This window comes from Haplochromis burtoni, unplaced genomic scaffold (genome assembly GCF_018398535.1).
Source record: "Haplochromis burtoni strain Fernald_Lab_line unplaced genomic scaffold, NCSU_Asbu1 Contig_33, whole genome shotgun sequence".
NCBI classification, from domain to species: Eukaryota; Metazoa; Chordata; class Actinopteri; order Cichliformes; family Cichlidae; genus Haplochromis; species Haplochromis burtoni.
In genome coordinates, this window is record NW_024582394.1 from 2,046,402 (window position 1) to 2,055,027 (window position 8,626).

General features: G+C 38.7%; 1 protein-coding gene across 2 annotated transcripts in view; it reads left to right on the forward strand.

The window, feature by feature from the left end:
• The first annotated feature begins 1,692 nt into the window (after positions 1-1,692).
• lingo2 (leucine rich repeat and Ig domain containing 2) overlaps positions 1,693-8,626 on the forward strand; it is a 228,523-nt gene continuing 221,589 nt past the window's right edge. The window contains exon 1 of one of the 2 annotated variants that reach the window (XM_005919429.3): positions 1,693-2,397. The gene's annotated coding sequence lies outside the window, so the exon portion shown is untranslated. The remainder of the gene's footprint in view (positions 2,398-8,626) is intronic. The other variant, XM_005919430.2, reaches the window with a different exon arrangement.

Sequence of the window (8,626 nt, forward strand, 5' to 3'; positions counted from 1 at the left end):
GGCCTCTCCCTGAAAGTCAGAGCTTTAAAGCATCAGTCAAAGCCTCATATGCGTTTAATGAACCTGTTTGTTCTTTGTACTATAGGTGTCTGAGAACTAGCTGCAGCTGCTGCGAAGTGCATGCTGGCATCGGTAACTCTGTGTATGTAATCAGTAATAAAGTGTGTGGATATGCATAAGCTTCAGTATAATGGCTATACAAATGCAAACTTATTTTATGTTTGCATGACATTGCATTAAGTTTGACAAGAAGTGGCTAAAAATAATTTCTTAAAGAATGAATTACTGTAATTTATTAATATATGTACACAATATATGCACCTTTTATGGTTTCACTTGTTTGTTTTTATGCATTTACAATAACAACAAATCAAAATGATAAAAATGAAAAGAACAAACGTTTAAATGATCATAGAGAACCACTGAATACAGTTAAGCTGAAAAAGTTCTCATTGACAATAAGCAATGATTTTCACTAAACTGGACAAATGTGAAGTTGTTGACTAAAATATTTCCTGTGATAATGGATTTCCTAGACAAACCCCTGACATTAGATTTTTTTTTTTCTTTAACTGGACTAAAAAAATGTCCTTGTTGGCATGACTCCCCAGGGAGACCAGAGTGATGGATGGAATTCAGTAGCAAGTGACTCTGCCAAAACCACCTGCTCATAGTTTTGGTGTCAGGTTGTTGATGTGATGTAACCTTGCCTCGATAAAATCAAGGGCACCATCCACTTATAAAGCCCACTTAAAATGTAACCAACCAAGCTACCAAATTTTTTTGTGTTCTACATGACTTGGAAGTTAAATTATAATGCCTGTGTAATCCTAATTGACGAACATATGAGGGGTTGCACATACCATTAAATAGGAAACAAGCCACCTCACTTGGAATGTGAAGTCCAGGCTTAGGAAGATAATTGCCTGGCTTTAGCGATGCTGCTTATTCATAATAAGCATGTGAGAGTGGCAGCTCTTTGTATATGACAAATTGGTTACACCATGAATGGTATGTATCGAGAGCATTTACACAAATGTTTTCGAATTGTATTTTGGGTCTCCTTTTTTTGGTACAATATTTATTATTGTACACAGCTCATCAAGTATTCACACAATGATAACAGAATTCCTGGCAATTTGTTTAGGTGGCTAATTATATAATTGTACAGCTGCTACTGCTTGGTCCTTGTTTCTATGCAGTGTGCTGCTCTCTTGCTTGCTATTTTTGTCTTCCTCTTCAGTCACACTTGACAGTTGGCCAGCATCAACTACCGAACATCAGAGAAAAAAAAAGTTATGACCAAAAAAAAAGTTTAAAAAAATGTCAGCTCCAGGGATATTTAGTAATCAGGTTACAAGGATGAAGAAAGGAGATTAGATTGCCTCTTGGTTCAGTGCTCTTTTCCATGCTGCTGCTCCTTCTCTTCATATCTATTTAATTTTACATATTTATCAGGCATTATTTGTTACTCTGAGGACTATGGGCGGTGAACCTTTCTGTCTGACATGGCTGGAAATGGCACAGCGGTAATTGTCAAAAGCCAAAGCTAGAGAAGTGCATATCGCAGTGTGTATGTGTGTGTGTAAAGGAAAGGAGAGGAGGAGAGAGAAAACGAAAGGGTGGGGAGGTGCAGTGAGAAACAGGGAGGGTGTATGTGTGAGGGAGGGGTAAGGCGAGAGAGAGAGAGAGAGAGAGAGAGAGAGAGAGAGACAGCAGGAGAACGAGCGGCTCGCCTCATTCCGCTGCTTTCTCAGCATCTATTCTGTGAGAGTCTATTCTGGAGAGGAGAGCGCTACCGAACAGGCGAATAGGAGAAGGAAAAGAGGACAAAATCCACTGATGAGGGAACATATCGAGGAAAAGAACACATAATCTAGTCTCACTGGCATGTGTTATCACCATCTATAGCTTTGGTGGAGGTCTGTGAAAGTTTCCATCCTGGGGGGACACCCTCCCCTTGTTGTGGGGACAAACAGCGGATGCTGAATTTCATTCCTGAAGGCAGGGGGAGAGCTGTGAGGACCGGCTGGATTCACTTGCATTGGAGCTGGTAGTGCGCACCAGAAGAGATCCTACAGTCTCTCGTTCTCCCTTGTCTCTCATAAACGCATTTTCCAGTAGAATACCTAACATTGTTTAGCTCTGCCAAGGTGGAATATCAGGGAGAACCAGCCCAAAAGAAATAAATCTAAATCAAGGAACTAAAGGGTAATGGATTATGCACAAATTCACTGAAGGACATCCTGCTCACAAAAAGTAAGTTCAAATCAGAAAAGGCTTTTAATTGGTTTCTGATTTTAAAAGACTTGTGGGATTTTTGCCCTTGTTGTGGAGCAGAACCAATCGTATCTCATGACAGCTTGCGGACTATAGGATTCTGGATAGTATTTCAAGGTAAGAAAACATCCGTGGCTTCTTTTATATTAAAAGCACCCTTCAGGTTTTCTGTGAAAGGGGCAGATTAGGCAGGCGAAAAGCTCAGCATGAAAGATGCAGTGACGTGGGAAAAAGAAAGCACTATGAAAAAGACGGATCTTGTTTTTCATTGTATTTAATCAGTTTTACAGAAAGTGCAAAGTTAGAAAAAATGTACAACTACACAATGAGAAGCCCCGTGGCTTTCAGAGAACAAGATTGCTTTTTGTGACGGCTGTGAAAGACTACTCCCCTCTGCAGAGAAGAATGTGTCTATGTGTATCTGCATACTTGTGCATGTGTGTTTGCTGAGAGGGAAGATGCCTGCCTGCAAAGCAATTCATGCTTTGCTTCCTTGCTATATATTGGTTATCACCAGGGGAGGCTGCAAGTGGAAGGGGCATAATTGCAGTGGTTGTTTGTTCGCATCTTTGCAACACCTAGTATCTGTGAGAAGGGAATTACTTTTGTACAGTAGCTGTATTTTATTCATAAATGTGAGGGCCTCAGCATTTTAAAGGCTGCCTTATTCCTTTTATCTGGCCACAGATAAGTGATTCTGTCTGGTATTACACCAGCTCAGATGCTCTACATCACACTTTCACCTTCAGCTTCTATGTATTTCTGAATCTGTTCTAGCAATGCACTTTTGTGTCTCTTTGCTTTTTCCCCAAATGTGAAAGTGATGATAGTGTTTTTCTGTTGATGCTCTAACTTTCTTTTTTTTTCTAGATGAAAATTTAGACTCTTTCATTAGGCGGTGTAGGGTCTGACAGAGAGATGATCGTATATGTTTTTTCTTTATTGGAAAGAGTGAATCTGCTGCCCTCTTGATCAATACCAGCCAAGTGCATGGCTATCTCCTTTTGTAAGGCAACGGTTGAAATATTTATTGCTTGAGCATCCTGTCGGTTCCCTGAAATATTTAAAATAATTGAATAATGAATAGCCTGTCTAAGCTGTCAAAGCCCAGTTTTTGGCCTGGGCAGATGATTATAATGCCATCTCCTCATGTAACATGCCAAACAGTGACCATTAAATGCCTTTGCCTCTGGATATAAAAATTTCACAAGAAGTGTTTCTCCTCTTTCAAAACATCCACTGGGGGGGAGTGGAGCCTGATGGGAAGTTGATGACAGCTCCTGTGTATCTGGCATTGACTGCCAATATTGGCTAAAACCTCCAATTGTTCCAGTGAATGTATAGTGTGTTTATTTAGTATAGTGTGTTCTTTGCAAGCTCCTTTGACTACGATGACCTGGATGACTGAGAACCTTCACAGACGTATAGTGTGTTTGTAAGAAACTGCTCTATTGAGTGTTCTATTGAACTCGTATTTAGCGTTCATTATGCATGATGTGTGTTTGTTTACTCTTTAAAGATATGCGACCCTGTTATCTGTTCTCCCTGCTCTATTCATTTAATCCAGTGATCTATATCTGCACTATTTGTTTGTTCAATATGCAACGTCGTGTGTACATATGTGTGTAAGAGAAGGCGTATAAATGAAACGAGTTTTTGTGTGTATCTGGTATCTGTGTGGGTGTGTATTTGTCCAGAGCTCTGAGCTTCATCCCTTTTGATGTTTTATTGAGTGTTAACCATAGTAGGGCTGACGCATTCCCTCTGATATGGAGTAGCATGGTTAAAGGAACACACAGACACTGACTTTGCTCACCTTTGTATTTTCTTTAACTCTGAATTAGCAATGCTATGTCTGCCTCTTTGGCCCTTTAGAATTGGGAAATGATTTGGTCCAGGTTGCTTCTGTATGCAGGAAGTGTGAAGGTCTGAGCATGCATGTCTGGATGTAAGCTAGTAGGGTGTATGTGCGCTGTGGGTATACAGCCTGTATGGTCAGATGAAAGTGCCTGCTTGTGAATTTAGAGTCCGTTAAGGGGCTACTATAGAGTCAGTCTTTCCTCTATTGCTGATTCTAGCAAATGAGTCAAAGACAAGGCCCTCCATTTGCAGTGATAATATGTATCCTCTGAATCACAGGATGGATGCAGCAGAAGGACAGAGCCCTCTTCTACACTGGGATTATCCACTGTTGCTGACAGCACAGAGACAACAAGGAAACAATGTTAATGGCAAAAATGTTGGGGTTTTGATTTATTACTCACAGGAGGACAGCTTATATCAGTATGCATGCACGCGGGTAGGCAGCTGATATCTGACACACCTGCTTCCAAATACAATAAATCATTTGCAATCATGTGCATGTGTCAGTCAGATCACATTATAAAATTGTCAAATCTTGCTTAATATCTTAATATATATGTTTTTGACTGCTAGTAGTACAGTAGCTTTTACACTGAATATTTTAATTAATTTTAATAATTAAGGTTCATTAAAATGAATACTGCATGAATATCTATATTATATATTGATAAACCTTTTTAAATTAAAGCATGCCCTGGTCATGTTGCCAATTTTAGGCAGAGTAACCATTCTAGTCACTGTGGTAGTGAAAATGAACCTTTTTAAGAATTCAAAAATGCTAAAATGTTGAATTCCAAATTTCCCTTTTGAACGAAATGTTATTTCATGTGATTTTCAAGAGTTTCAAAGCTTTTTATTATTTTAATATTAGAAAAATATCCTGCATACCAAAATGGCAAAATTCAAAGTGATGGGAAAAAAGGTAAAAAATAATAACTTGCACTGCGACTTGTATAGTATCAATTAGATGTTGTCTGTATTGTTGGTATTGTGAGAGAACAGATGCAAGATTTGTACCCAGAAGCAGCATATTTTTAGCCTGTCCATTAAGGACATGGGAGAAAAATCAATGATCACAGACTGAAACACTGGGTTTCAAATTTAACTTTTTCTTCTATGACCTCTGAATACAGTTGGAAATATGCACTTTGTAAATAACAAAATAAGTTGGGTTTTTTTCCAGATTTGTTTCAACTAATTTATCCATAGATTTATTTATTATCACTAATGTTGGTAGATTTGCCTTGGTCACATTTGTAGCACACATATTGTGCAGGCCCACCCCCTATATTTCATTACAAGCTGATATGTGTTTAATGGTTAATTGCAGTCAGAAAAACATTAACATAGTCATGTTAGCCCCACATCTGTAGCATATGCACCACCAGCTCTGAAACCAGCTTTTAGAGAGGTATGGTCAAGACCAAAGCATGACAGGATATGGATGATCTGCTGTGAGCTCCTTTGAATCCCTGATGAAGCGAAACACAATATGCTCGAACAGCTGGGTCATTTATGGAAAATGCCAACTCATCACAGTCCCCTCAAAGGAGGGGAAAATAATTCAGCTTTAATAGTGTTTGCCTCACAGAGAAAAAAATATATATCTTGAATGACTTAGTTCATTACATTGACAGCTTGTTTATTTAAAAAAAGAAGAAAAAGGAAAAATTAATGGAAGGCATATGGACAAACAGGTTACTGTTTAAACTTTACTTAATATTCTAATTAAAAGTAGCAAAATAATACTAATGTTGTCAATGCTCAAGTGTGCTGAGCAAATGCTTGACAATAAGAGGAGACTATGTTTCATTTGTTGCATTTCTTAAACAAAACAAAAAATCTTTAACATATACTTAAAAATACAGTAAGTGTATAGCTGCAGTTTGGTGATAAATGCTTGGCATTTGTTTTCTTTTGAGTTTATGTGCTAAGTGACTGCTGGTGGCAGTGTAGCCCTTTAGGGATAGTGTAACAGTGAAGGGGCTGAAGGCAGTCTGATGCAAGAGAACTGATCTCCGAACAGCCTCCACTGACAGTGACCTTGCTGTATGTGTCAGTTTGAAGAATGACCTTCCTGGACAATCTGCCGTGGGCAATGTATGTCGTATTACCTTTGGAAAGTCCCTTTTTGTGTGTTGTTGACAAGGAGCATTAGCAAGGGTCAAGGGTGATGTAGCTGGCTAAGAATTGGGGGCAGAGCATGTCACACCGATGTGGCATTTAAGATAAAATAAAGGGGAAAAATGTTTTGGGCTAGTTCCATGACCAAAGTGATGAAATTGGTGTCTTTTTGTTACATAACGTCTTTGGGCATAATGTTTTACACTGACCCCATTTTGTAATAAAAGGAGTTGTGTCTCAGTATGTGTCACTAAGACACATGTAATTCATCTAGTAGCTATCTACCCAATAAGTGATTTATGGTGCAAACATACAAACACACCAACCAAAGCACTTAAGCGCCATTACTGACCAGTGTTGTTTTTTTTAAGCTAATTAAGAATCATTAAATATTCACACAGTAGAACAACCTGCCTATATCCTAATGGCACACGAAGATGGATACTAGTTCTCTCTTTAGCAAGGTCACCGTTGGAACTATCCATTTTGTATTTTGCCTCCATCAGCCAATTTAGGATGTCCTTACAGTGACTTTGCCCCCCTTCATCCTTTCTTTGCACCCTCAGTTTTCCGGTCTGAAATAGGGTATTTAGAGTATTGACCACTTTGCTTTTTAGATGGCAACAAAAATGCTTCGTCCCTCCTACCAAAGTGAATGCATATTCTTTCCTTTCATGTTTATAGCTCCATTGAAAGATATATTCACATAACAGATTATTAGTTTATTATAAAGATAAGAAACAAGATTTATTCTGCAAGTGCAAATTGTGTAAAATATATTCAGTAAAAGTCTTATTGTAAAAATAACAAAAACAGAAACCTGCATTCGACAAAACCAAAAATCACTTATGCATTTAAAAGTGGCAGTAAATGATAATAGGGAGCTGTTTAAATTGTATTTTTAAACTGTGAGCTGCCAGGCTTTTGCCCAGAAAGGTTAGGTCATTACATGCATAACAATATGCCCACTAATGCTTCACAGTTAGATCGGGATATGTCAGAGTGGAGTCTTTTCATTGTAACAATAGTGAAAATGTCAGGACATGGATGCTTTTATGCCTCTGAGGAGACTGTGGACTCTTCAACAGTACTTGTGTTTCTTACACTGGACAAGCTCCCATAACCTCGTTTTTACCAGAGTATGAAAGGCTCTCAGCAGGACAGTCGACCAGTGCTTGTTAGGGCAGGTCCTGGATCCTTGTCTCCTTTGGGCTTACAGCTGATATAGAACAAAGTACAGCTCTGATATTTGTTAGTTTCTAATGCTTTAAGGAGTCTGTGGAGAGGAGGATCCCCTATACACCTTAACACACCTTAAAATCTGGCTAAGAGCTTTTTTTGTGCTCTAGGCTTACAGAAGATTTTGCTGAGTCTTGTGAATGACTTGTGGTTTCTCGTTGGAAGTAAAATGTTACACTTAGCGAGTGCAGTTTAAAGCTGAAACAAAGAATAAAAAAAAACAAAAAACGAATGTAATATGAATCCACAAAAGAGTTATTGGCACAAATATAGTTGTTAATAGTTTCTATAATTCTTGGTCATGTGTTTTATTGGGTTTCAGAGACTAATGTCCATACAGACCATTTAATTGCTACAAAAAACACAAAAAGCCCCAAAATGATGAGATCGATTCATGTAAGGCACAAAGGTCTCATATTACACCTGCCCTGTTCTATTAAGATAGTGACAGTTGGCTGCTGTCCAATAAGCACAACGACCCAATTTCATAATAACCCTGCTCCTGAACTCCCAGAGACTGCAGTTACCTCCTGCTCCATTTCAGACTGTTACGTAAAGTGCCAATAAATCAGGATGGTCCTGTGATTCATTGTTCCCCGTTTAATTTATTCCATTCTTTTTCTCATTTTTGTAAAAACTCAGACAGCTTTAGTTAGTTGAGAGTTGTGAGAACCTTTGTCATGCTGTGACTCTTGGGAGGGATGGAAAACACAGTAAATAGATATGAATTACTCCTGTCCCAGCTTCTCTCCCTCTCCCTCTTTCTTATTTCTCTGGTTCTATTCTTTTCCCCAGCTAACTCTGTGTGTTACCAGAGGTTTGACTGTCCAGTGGAAGCTCTGGAGTGTTTGAGTGAGCTGGATAGAGTTACTGAAGGCTGTACATAATCGCCTCCCTGCTGAGTGTCCTTTCATGTACAGAGGGTTGCTGTCTGGTAAATCAGTTACTTGTCTCGTGCAAATGTAGTAGACTCATATATATGAGTATTGAGTTCAGGTTAAATGCTATATAACTTGACTAAGATGGCCACTGTTTCAACATGTACAGGGTGGGCCATTTATATGGATACACCGTAATAACATGGGAATGGTTGGTGATATTAAAGTCCTGTTTGTGGCAC